The 12,755-nt window shown below is 43.5% G+C and overlaps 1 long non-coding RNA gene across 1 annotated transcript; it reads left to right on the top strand.

Moving 5' to 3' along the window:
- The first annotated feature begins 621 nt into the window (after nucleotides 1-621).
- Nucleotides 622-12,286, top strand: LOC144118629 (uncharacterized). Its single transcript, XR_013312079.1, has 3 exons — nucleotides 622-688; nucleotides 2,820-2,885; nucleotides 12,115-12,286. It is a non-coding gene; the product is annotated as an uncharacterized LOC144118629 (long non-coding RNA).
- Nucleotides 12,287-12,755: the final 469 nt, after the last annotated feature.

Raw genomic sequence — 12,755 nt, 5'->3', positions numbered from 1 at the left:
GTTAAGGGCACAGCGTTCACACTTTTTCCCCCATGTGGATGCTAATAATTTAAGGCCCATTAACTCAGCAATGGCACACGGTAGCCGAGTCGAGTTTGTTCAATTTATTCCCTATTATTTCCCATTTCGACTGTTCTGAAACTTTTTTTCAGAGAATTTTTTTTCATAAGGCAAATTTTTCATTCCTGCTTATTAAAACGTATTCCAGACAACCAGTTTTCAGCATGTGGCTGCCATTTTAGTCCAGTAGCATGTGTATGCTTATTGCTGTGGAGATGACTTCAACTTTAATTGCGGTCTTATTTTTCTAGTAATGGGGAAAATGTACGGAAGCGTTGGACACTTCAGGGCGGGGCACTTCTTTTTTCAGTGCAATTTGACACCGCAAGTAGTGCAAGGAACTGTGACTGACTGTGACGTGTGCTGCTTAAATGCAAAGGTGGACACAAAGATGATAGTCTTAAAGGCGCCTTTAAAACCAGTGAACTGGAAAGCGTACGCAATAGAAGAGAAAACGTGTTCTTTACTTGCAGTTTGCACTGTTTTATCACAAATTTGATGAACGCACGTGATAGTCATACCTCGCATAAGCCGATAGACTCAAGTATGGTGACTAATGTGATTATTTTCTACCGTAACCTTAGCCGGACGGCCCCGTCCTTCTCACGAAAGTCACGATTACGGCGATGTGAGTTTTGTATTTTTCTCTTCTGCCAATTTTACGTCTCTCTAAAGGCTTTTAGAACAGTACAACTACAATGATGTCGGTCAAAACCTCATAATCGGCTGCAATGCGTATTATTGTGTAGTTTATATAACTTTAAATCAGGGCCTCACGGCTTTTTTAAATTCATTTCATTTTTATTTTCTGACCGACTTATGGTTTGACATGTATATATTGTGCTAACTCGATAACGACGTTCTGCTGTTGTGTTATGGTAAAGCACAAGCCAGGACGAGCATGTTTCCTCCGCTGTTAATAACGGCAGGCGTAAATAGTACCAAAGAAACAGAGAAAATACGTTAAAAATCTATATCACTCGTAGCTGTGAGCGGGAAGCAGTGGGTGTGCCGGTGGAAAAAAAATTATGCACAAACATTGGATCCAGTGAAGTATAAAGAGTGGCAAAAGACTGACTTTAATGAAAATTGTTTAAGCTAATTATTTTTGCACGAAGTATGGAGAAGTGACATAATTGTTAAAACGTCCAAATGATGAAAAAAACGCAAAGAAACAGAGCCAGAGTTAAACAAGTAGACTCGACGATCGCCCTCTTATCTTTAAGTAATGTTTCCTGAAGAAAAGTGACGCTTTTGTTCATGATATAGGGTAATCTCGAACACGTAACTATGTTAGTCATGCGCAAACAAAGTATATATTTTGTATAACAGATTGCGCGACCTACTTACACAGCTCCCTCGCCTTAAGCACTCATGAATCATTATTGTATTAGAAAGACATTGATACGACTGCAATATCGCAGGGAAGCTAGTATGCAGGCAAAGTAATTAATTTTTTATGCAACTTTCGGATTTACAAAATAACAAATCGCTAATAAAGAAACGCCCTATTTATTATCAACATGCACTTTTTGTCGCTTAAACTAAACATCAATTTCTCTTTCTGCTTGCTAACTACAAGCAAGCAAACGCAGAAAAAAGTATTCACGCATACACTGCATTAAATTCACTGGTCATGTTGCGACTAAACGTGACACTAAAGAACCAGCGAAGCTACCACTGGAGCTTGAGTCGCTTGAAGAACAACTTGAAACGCCACGGGAAAGCTGCGTAGTGAAATCTTGTTAATCCAAATAGTTGAGAAATCCATCTGTGTCGAGGTGATGCGTTCTTAAAGCTAAATAATTTACCGCCAAAATACCTGAAGCTAAGATCGTTTTGCATGGTGTGAACAGCAAACTACTGGGAACTCCTGAAGTGTTAATTTTTATCAGAGGTCCAGCAATCAAAGGTCAACGAAAAAACTTTTCGAGGAGCTTGCAGTGCGCCTTCCACGTGTACCTCCCTCGTTAGGGTACTGGTTTCTCACGGATAGAAACAAGAGGAAGGAGAGGATGCACGAAAGCATTTAAGACGCCAAGGGTTGAATTTTAAAAAGAAATTATGTGTTGAACTCTCAAAGCAACTAGAGAGCCGCCGCGGTGGCTGAGGGGTTACGGCACTCGGCTGCTGGCCCGAAAGACGCGGGTTCGATCCTGGCCGCGGCAGTCGAATTTCGATGGAGGCGAAATGCTAGAGGCCCGTGTCAGTGCACGTTAAAGAAACGCAATTGGTCGAAATTTACGAAGCCCTTCACTACGGCGTCCCTCATAGCCTGAGTCGCTTATTGGCGTTAAACCCCCATAAACCAAAGCCACAGAGAATTTAATGCATAGCATATCACTCAGAGATATGCTTCAAGGAGGAGAGACCTATCACTGTCATTAAAATTGAATTATGAATCTCTGTTACTACCATCTTTAGTAAGTATAATCTCAACCAAACACAATTTTTTTTCATGGAAGCCTGCATAATCTGTCTATTCCAGAACTACCTTGAACCATCTGATTCTAAATTCCCTTTTTGCACTATGATACTTTTTCGTTGAGCGCTCTCAACACTTTGAATATATCTTCATACCAGGTAGAAAATGTTTCAAAGAGCCGCCGACAGAAAACTTCTGGACAGTATCCATACAATTTATTCCCGAGTTTTTATAATCCGTGACTTTTCATGGTTGGGACACCCAGGCAGAGATTCTAAACATTTGGCTGCCTGCATGCACTTTAATCAAACACTTCTCTTTCCCATTAACGCAGTGGAAGTGGGTTACTGTCTGTCACGACGCGAAAAAGCAACCTTACCCGGATGGATACAGATGTGGGGTAAGCAGTTTATCATCATTGACTTTTTTTTCTTTTTTTCTTTAGATACACAACGATGGCTTCTTCTGCCTAAACTTATGAAGAAACTTCCGTAGCCTGGAATACTACTCTGCGTGCTTAACTTTGCACAATCATTGCTTATCATTGTACACTGTAAGCGATTTTACGTCATTTCGGACGAAACTTTGGTGCTTTGGGTCACTCACTGCGTTGTCGCAACCACAATGCCTTCTCTAGACTATCTGTGGCAATAAACTGTAGTGTGCCGCGAATCATTCCTGAGGGCGCAGCTATTTATCCAAAGAGAGCAACGTGGTTATGCAACTGCTTATGCAAACCGAGCAACAGCTTTAAGAAAAGACAATCGTGCCAGCAGTGTAATCCAAACCGATGCCTCGTCAACTGGGAGCCAGGAGAGATATCCACTAAACCAGAGCTTTTAAACAAGTCATTTTCTAAAGTGATGCAAAACTACTTGTACATGAACTACTTACAAAGCCCTCAACAAGCTGTACAAAAAAAAAACTTCCAGGTAACAAATCACTATTGAGGAGGCAAGGCTGCGCGTGCCAGTTGTAGTTGCAGACAAATCTTCCAACAGTCGTTCTTCGGCTTTCCTCTTGCGATAAGCCGCCTGAGCTGCTCGTAGCGATTAGAGTGGTTGCTCGAATTCTTTGGTGGGATGTGACGCCATTTTTACTCGCTTCTCTACTGCAGGTTCCTTCACCTACTTCGTCATTCGTCTCTTACAAGTTAAGCCCATGCGAAAAAACATGAACCCGTCAAGCTACTTAGAAGGAAAAGATGTCAAAGCTCAAGTTATAGGAAAGCAATTCATGGACAACAGAAAAACACTACACACAGACGCGGCCGGGCCGGTTCGAGGAATCATGACGGTAGCATTTACAGGCTCGGATGGCAACCTCATAAATAACGCATCAATGAGGTAGACGTAACCAAACCGAAGCGGTGGAGGCATTCATTGCGCTGCCATTAACCACACAGAAAAAAAAATTATTATAACCAGGGATTAGAAACAAGCGTGCCGGAACTACATCTGAGGCAGAATAGGGAAAGCAGCCATTAAGATCCTGAACGAATTAAAGGAAGTAAAAGAAGCTGGAAAGGAAGTAAACCCAGTATAGACAGCAGCGTATCAGTGCGTAGAAGGGAACGAAGGCGCACACCCAGCACTCCTACCCCGGTAATTTCAGCACAAAGACGAATACAACTGCTCAAACGTCTTGATCGTGAACTCAGAAATTCTTCAAGACTTTATGCTAGACGGAAGGGAATCCGTGCCACCGGAATAAGAATAGACAGGGAACTGAATATAACACTGAGAACAAAGCAAATATACTCAAATCTAAAAACTGCACACAATTTACACAAAACAGTATGAGCCCCAATTCACACATTGTGGATTAGAGCGAACTTATACCACATAGTATGGAGACGTCTAAACAATACAGAAATAGAAAAGATGAGAGAAACGATGCTTGAGCAATGGGGGGAATGATGTCCAGCTCAGATCCGAAACTTCAGCAGAAGATTACCGAAAGGGCTCAAGTGGTTGCAAGATCCGATAGACCCCCAGAAAAAATGGACCTACGTCCAACTTCAATCCCTTTTCAAACTTTTTGATCACCGTCACCATTCGCCGCTTTTTCCTCGCTCATAGCTTTCGGCATCACGTTTCGCCAGTGTTCACGCTATAAGCCTCTCTGCTTCAGCTTGCCTCTTCTCTGTATCTGCTGGATTCATTGACTGACACTGGCGCGTCTTCTTTTGCATGGCTGTTCAGTTCATCGTGCACGTTGTTCGGCTTCCAATCGGTCGAAGGACCGGCTTCATCCATTATTTACCGTTTCCTGCACTGCAAGTTCCTTTTGCGAATTCCCGCATGTGCACGCAACCGCGTTTCTCGTTCCCCGTCTGCACACTCTCAATACACTCAGCTGCAGCTGGCGCAGCGCTGCTCTGAGCTTGCCAGAGTTATTACGAGCTCCTCTAGGACATTTTTCTTCGCTAGTGACCTATCTAATGCTAGCGCACTGAAATTCAGTTGAAATGCAGGCTGCTAGAAATAGCACTGCATACTACACTTTATGTATTACCCGCTAAAAAGAAGCAGTCAGAAAAGCCCTATAGATGCAATCAGACGAGCAAGCCATTACATGAAATTATTTTGTAAAAATGCATACTCTATCGAATTAGAAGCGTCTCGGAAAACAAAATGAGAAACAATCTGATGCGGTTGGAATAAACGAAGCGCACCAGCGCTTAAAGGTCTGAAAATATAATCACGTCTGAAGTGCTCGAAGGAAAAAATCCAAACAAAAGCAGCAAAAATCCTATGCAATCGATGAATAATAGAAAGCCTACCCGCAACGAAAACATGATTTACTGCCAGAAACACATTGCACGCTGTACCTGTTACGATATGCTTGTACAGAACGCGGCACCATCGTAGCCAACGCTTCCATTTCTCTCAGATAACGCCCACTCAAGCCAGTGTCTAAGGCTCTCCCTTTAAGCATGGCACCCGTTCAGATCACTCGAGAGTCAGATCATGTAGTTCGAGATTGTCAGTTGTCAATAAAAGACTTACGACAGCAAAGAAGACTTCCATTGGAAGCACGGTGTCGGAATTCGAAGCCAACATCAACCCAAATTAGAAAGCAACCAACCGAGAAGACATGGAGAGGGTATTGCATTCACGGAAATTTTAAAACGCCAGCTATGTTGCCAAAAAATGGCGAAACATATAACAAGCCTTCAGCCTGTATTTGAGAGCCAAGAATATCGCTGGCTCATCATTGGTAAGGCAAAGTTGCTCTTCTGGTGGTTGGAGGACTAACCAGCCTGGACCTCTATAACACGTTTAAGTTTGGAAAGCCAACGTTAGAAAGCCGGCATCCTGAATCTGACTCCGACAAAGTATTGGAGCTTTTTGATGCGCACTTCCTGCTGAAGCAAAACAAGGTGTATGCTCCTTCAACGAATCGGGTAGGCCCGCCATTGAAGTACCTCAAGATGGGAAAAGTCTCTGCAGGAAAACGGTGCTCGATCACTTCAGTACCCTGTGGAGTGCGTCCCACAAGCCATGTGTGACCAAGGGACTGAGAAGATCACAGGCGACCCTTCTACATCGAATTCGCACGGCCTCTGCTCGCACTCCTGCATGGATGCATAAGTCCGGCATAGCATCGTCTCCGCTCTGCTCTTTATGTGGTGTGTGCGGGGATATCGAACATTATATTATGTACTGCCCAGAGTACAACGCGGAAAGGCATGTGATGTTCGCTTCCTTCAAGAAGACAGGAACCCATTACAGTCGAATTCAGGACATTATCTACCCGAGTGGAAACCAGACATGCAGAAGGTAGGCTGCACGCCTTCTTTTAACATTTCTGCAGAACACGGATCTTGTTCTTAAATGGTGACAGCAGGAACGGACTATGGCCTACTGTGATTGAATGTGTGCGTAGATGGTGTCTTCCGGAGTGGACTACTTTATACTGTGAGTGAATGTGTGTATGGAGTGTGGCACTACAATGGCCTATGTCCTAGTGTGACTGAATATGTGCATAGATGGTGACTTCTGGAGTGGACTGTGATGTGAACTGTGTGGATTGATTGTGTGCATAGCTGGTGACTGTGGGAGAGAATGTGTGCTATTATAAGAGACTGTGCGCTTAGCGGTGTAGATGCGGCATTGTTAATATCTAAGGGACGCTGCAGTGGAGCAATTGCCGGCAGACAAAGCAAGGCTAACCCGACCTGTAGCATTAAACACCTCAACCTCAACCTCGTGTATGCTCCTTATGCATATCCATCTCTTCACTACAACTCCCAGACGAAACGTTCGATGCTAACTTAGCTGATCTTAAGACGACATCTCGAGATTTAAACTTTGTGCTGAGAGGAGAAAGATGATTCCGGGTAAGATCGTCCGCAGAATAAACAAAGAACAAGAGCGTGTCGGCCATATGAACCTCGAGGAACCAAGATTCGAAAAGTAGCGAGAGTATGCCTGGAGCACGAATCGACAGAGCTTCAAAAGAAATCGTTCAGAGAAGACTCAACAGCGGCCGAAGCTGTTCGCGCGATGAATGGCAATCACCACTGTCATCCCTTCGCTGTTGGAAGGCAAAGCGCAAGATCGTGAAGGAAGCAGTAAAGAGGTGCAGGTACTACGAAGGCAATAATTGGCGTGAAGGAAAGGCTGTCCCTGTTTGAATAAAACGCGCAATAAGTCTAAGAAGCGGTAACATTTGGCAACTGTATCCAAAGCAGCAAAACCGTTGCATGCGCTGAGCGCCAACATGGCACAGAAGAATTACGCATGGTATGAGACGGCAGCGAATACTCTTTGCTCCCACCGTAAAATGTAAAGAGCAGCAAAATGACACTCCTAGATAACAGTGGTGCTGCTGAATGTTTGAATCCAGAGCAGCTTGTGACGTCAAAGGCACCCGGGGCGACGATGCCGACCCTGCGCATGTGGGATGGTTACATTGTTATTCACCTCGACAAGGCAAATGTGTTTTCGACTGCGACAATTGAAAGAATAATGTTTCTTACTTCATTCTAGTTCGTGACGATTTCACAGCACTGAACTGAATTTTCAATTGAACTGAAGGTGCGCACCACAGTAGATTACAACCTCTGTCCCAACATCAACTAAGTAGTCATTATGACCACGTTTTTTGCTGCCCTTTGTTTTAAGCAAAAATAACTGTAGTCGTTTGTACAAAATATCATGTGAATTTCTACCGTATAACCGCGGCGAGCAACTCACACATAACCGCGGCGAGCAAAAATGATCATCCACCCTAATAATTTCGAAGAGACTTCAGAGAATATACGACAAGCAAACATGCAGGATGCCAGATTCCAGAAAGTGATGGATTTGATCATCAAAGGATGACCGCATGAGAAGCTCGGCGAAACAACAGAAATCTGTATGTACTTTGGATGTCATGGGCGCTTGTTGCGGAATACTGTATATTGTTAAATGGGCAAAGACTTATAATTCTGAGAGCACTGCATCGCAACATCAAATAGGCACTGCACGTGTCTGACATGGATATTGATAGCATGCGACATGCACGTCACGGCACATGTCGCCCAGCATGAGCGCTGAGATAAGATACCCCATTTCAACATGTAATGCGTGCAAGAAGCATGCGCCAGAGTAGCAGATGCAAACAATGAAATGCAACACAGAGCCAAGTTTTTCTTAGCAGTGCTTCTCTTAGGGAGACACACGTAATTGATAGTGCACTATAGCGGTACCCTGTTGGAGCTGGACTTCTTGCTTATTGACATTGCCCATGCTAGGCGGAAACAGAACTTTTTGCAAGGTATGGCATCTCTAGAGTACTGGTCACTAATAGTGGCGAACAATTCTCAACCGAGGTGTTCAGTATGTGCGCTGCAGAGTCCAAATTCTAACATGCCTCATCTAGCTCAGCTTATCCGAAACCATGGAAATGGCATGGCAGAGTACGAAGTAAGCCTAAAAATTCTCCAAAAGAGGGCACATAATAACAACAGTCATTCAAAGATTACATTTCTTGACTTTAGGAACACTCCGCTACAGCAATTTAAAGCTAATCCTGTCCAGCAGCTCATGGACAGCTGTGCTTAGACTACACCCCCAAGAACGACAGAACTGTTGCAGCCAATGTCTACGACAGATGAAAAGAAGGGCGGTGATGACATGACCCACGTGCGACATTTAGCAGTAGGACAACAGGTCACAGCCCTGACTAGCTGAAAACCAACTTCAGAAACGGATTACATAGAGATTGAGCAGCGCTGCGACCGCTCCTGCAACATCCAGATAGTTCAGTGTTCTGCGCTTAACAAGAATGGAATGAGAAGCACAGAAAGCTGGCCACCGGGCACAACATGACATTAATAATCGCCTACACAAAAAGTACGACCAGCCCGTACCGCTTTGAACTGAAGACTTCCAGTCTAGGGTGACCACCCTGTTAATCTCTTTACCTCAGCCTATGAACCACCGTTCACACCATTCAACTCCTACCCGGGGAGAAGAGGTCTTCTGCCTTACCAAAGAGGCTCAAATATTAAACTTTTGGCTACTTCACTCACAAAAGGGAGGATGTTACAGTATGATGCTCAAGATGACGGCATCACCATAGTAACGGGTTTGGTTTCTCTATTTCCGCCTACGCAAGACCGCATCCCTGGCTCTCCTTTCAGGCATGACGCCCGTGCAGGTCGGACAATAGACACCTCGCGTATAGTTCAATATTGTAATAAAAGAGATAAAACTGCCAAGAAGACTGTCACTAGAAAGAGTGGCATTGCGGAATATCTATATACCAGTGGGACGAACCAGTTCGCACGAAGACCAAGGCCACATATGATTGATCAGTGAAGTATCTCTAGTACCGAAATGATACACAAAGTGTTTCACCTAATATTTTACAGAATTTTTAAATATAGGATCTTTGAGTTAGAACAACGAATTTTCTGGCATAGCGTTGTCATCATTGATCAGTGTAGTACTTCAGAATACAGCAAAGACGTGCAATCAGGCGGGTTAACTAATACTGAAGTGTCAACTTTTTAACTATTATTCATAGGCTCTTTAATTGTTGAGAAGCTTGTAGCCCACCCTACGTAATGTTCATATCAATTTTTAGAATTTCGAAAGTGTGGTTACCCTCTGTGCTGTCGCCCAAGAAATTTTAGCTATTTCGACGAGTTACATGCACTGTACAGGTTCTTTGCCTGCAATCTTCTCGAAAGCACATGTGTGTTGGCGCGATGCAGCCAAAATTTGTTGTGCCACAGCGCCGAGGGTAAACACGTTTTCGTAATTCTAAAAACTGGTATGGATATTACTTACAGCGGACTACACGCCTCTCAGCTACTGCGGATCTTAACAGTAATAAGTAAAATGTTGACTATTCGTCCTATCTGTATCCCGCCGTGTTACATCGCTGACAATGCTATGCTACAAAAGCGCTTTTTTAACTCAAAAAGCCTATCTTTAAAAATTGTGTAATGTCATAGGTGAAACACCCTGTATATATAGAGAGAGGACTGAACAAAAAGATATTTCATTTATCGAATTATTTTTTTACTCAATAAAACTTGAACACGAGCTCTATCGAAGACCATATATTATTTAGATAGCAGCACCTGTCATTTATCGTTAAATTAGTCCGAAAGTATTAATTGCATGGGTAAACCCAGAACAAGATTTTGCGTTTGTGGGCTTCTGGCAAGTATCTTGGGACTTTCGGGGCTTTGAATCAAGTGAAATCAATCATTGAATATAAATCAATTATTGCAAGTTCCCGCAGCAACTTTGGGGACAAACTACTTTTTGCACTGCATCAAAGTGTCCAATATTGCATGGGCTTATTACAAAACGAGGCAGCAATTTCAAGAGTGACTTTTCACATAAGTTAATATCGTCAGTACTTCTCATGCAAGGCTCTTGCGTTGATCACTGCTTCACACTTTCGAGGTATACAGTTCAGAAAACTGTCAATAAACGTCTTATCTGTTTCCGCACGCTTCCAGAAGCTGGCTGAATTTCTCCTAAGCGCATCACACCTTAAATTCGATGGAGGAGATAAGCTCCCCGTGAGGAAAAATCAGCGCTGTGCCGCTACATTCTTTTCGGTTTGGTTAGCGTGAAAGTTGATTACCAGGTCCCAATAAAGAGCATTTGGGGCGACGTACCTATCACATCTCATCACTCTAAAACAATAACTTCAACTGGTCTAACGAGATCACAATTCCATTGGTAGGCTATCCACACGAAGTGTTCACTTGATAACCTATTTCTGGCACCTCAGTTCTTTTCACTGATCAGCGGGCTTATACGCATGCCTACTTCATGCACCTAAATTCGTCTCTCGGATGGTACGAGCTTCGAATGTTTAAGGTTTCATTCCCCAGCGTCGGCTCTTGATGCCACGCGAAACTCCGCGCGCTTATAATTACTGGAACTTTAAAGTACCGCATTCAGTGGGCGGTTTGCGGACTACACTGAACTGTTGCCAGAAATGAACCAGCGTCGCGAACGCGTTGTATGCTAGACAGAGAAAGCTGACACATCGAGTGATGTGTAGTGCTGTTTAGGCGTATATTTCCCTTTTGTACAGAAGTTAGCGAATGAAAGCGTTAATAAAAAAAATGAAACCTGTTTTCGAAGAAATTTCAGGAAAGCTTTCGGAAACTTTCCATGATAGCTGCGTAACCTGTAGCTTTGTGGAGTACCCCGACGTGCGCTCGCCATGTAAGAAGTAGGATAGTTGTAATGCTTGATACTCTTGTTGGCTAGATAAGAGCACAAAAAATTATGCCACCTGACAGTGCCCAAGAAGGGCATCTTAGTACTGCAGCGAATGCATGGTTAGGAAATCGGCTGACTTAGAAAAGCGAGATCACGTCCCCAAGAGCACTACCCTCAGCTGCTAGCAAGGAGATGAGTAAAGAATCTCCTTTCCTTTTTTTTTCTTTCAATGAGTCGTACTCGTTTTCCTTTTGACTAGCTAAAAGGTACCAAGACGGAGCAATGTGACACCGCAGCCCTCAGCTTATAGGCTAAATTTGTCATGAGTCTAATAATATGCTTACTCAGGCGTTCATGTGGATGCACTGCTGTTTAAATCGGAACGAAACATTTCGGCAGAAATCTTCCTGGTCTTCAGGGGAATTAAAAAAACAACTGTGATACTCCTACCAAATTCTCGTGGGACTTCCGATGTTTGGGACCACCTGCGCACCTTCATTAGAGTCGGTTAGGTGGAAGCAAGAAACTCGCTTTTTTCTAACCGCTTCCACTGCGTGTCGCCGCTGTGTGAGTCACAATTCGTCACAATGAGATCGTGGTATTCGAGCCATGTGAGTCCCAAGAGTTGGCGGCTAACAATAGGTCATCGCTGTTTGGCGTGGAGAGGGGGGGGGGGGGGGGCTTTGCAACGTGGCGGAGGCCGTGTACATGCATTGATGAAGAGCCTTGGGAGCGGTGTATATTTCCTGGTGTGTTTTTTATGTGCCAGTGTTCTATGAGCACTTGTTGCAAGTTCCGCGTAACCTTTATGCATTGGTGCGAATATATACTTCGGGCAGTGGCACCAACTGGCGCATGGTCTTTTTTCGCTTTATCTACCGCCCAAAGTACATGGGTCAAATTATTAGGCAAAAAGATATCTTGATTATTTACTTACAGATGGACCACTACCCTGTGAACGGAACGGAGGTTTGCCACCTCGGCACTTGTATCGGCGCCAAGTGTGTTAACATGGAACCAGTGAAATGTCCTCCTTTCAATCCGTTCCTTGATCCGGACTTCTTTAATCATTGATGCCTGCGCTTCAAGTAAATTTCTAAATTAATGGTAACAGTCTGTGTGTGGTGTTGCTCGTGCTAAAATGTGCCCTTTAAAATAAAACGCTTTCAAATATCACTTAAACAATGCCATAGCATTTATAAAACTAACCACAAACGCGCAAGACTTCAGGAAATTCACGCTTAGTAGAGCGTATGTGAACCACCTTGAAAAGCGGAAACCAGTGAAAAAACAAATATTGTTGTAGGGATGGTAAGCGATTAGCTTTATGTGCGTGCTTACCATCTATTATTGTTAGCCGACGGCGTTTTGTACATTCCTGAAATTCGGGCCAAGATTTCACTCAAAAAATAATTGCGTTAGCTTAGCGGAATTTAGATTAGACCCACTAAGCATTCCTTGCAACTAGCCAGTGTGCATTTTCATACAATAAAAACATCACGGTTTCCAAAATATTGACCTCTTAACCGCCGTCCACTTCAACGTATCTGTGGTGCTGTTCGTGTTAAAAGTGTGTTTTT

This window comes from Amblyomma americanum, chromosome 2, assembly GCF_052857255.1.
Source record: "Amblyomma americanum isolate KBUSLIRL-KWMA chromosome 2, ASM5285725v1, whole genome shotgun sequence".
In the NCBI taxonomy this organism is placed as follows: Eukaryota; Metazoa; Arthropoda; class Arachnida; order Ixodida; family Ixodidae; genus Amblyomma; species Amblyomma americanum.
This window is presented reverse-complemented; position numbering and strand designations above follow the sequence as displayed.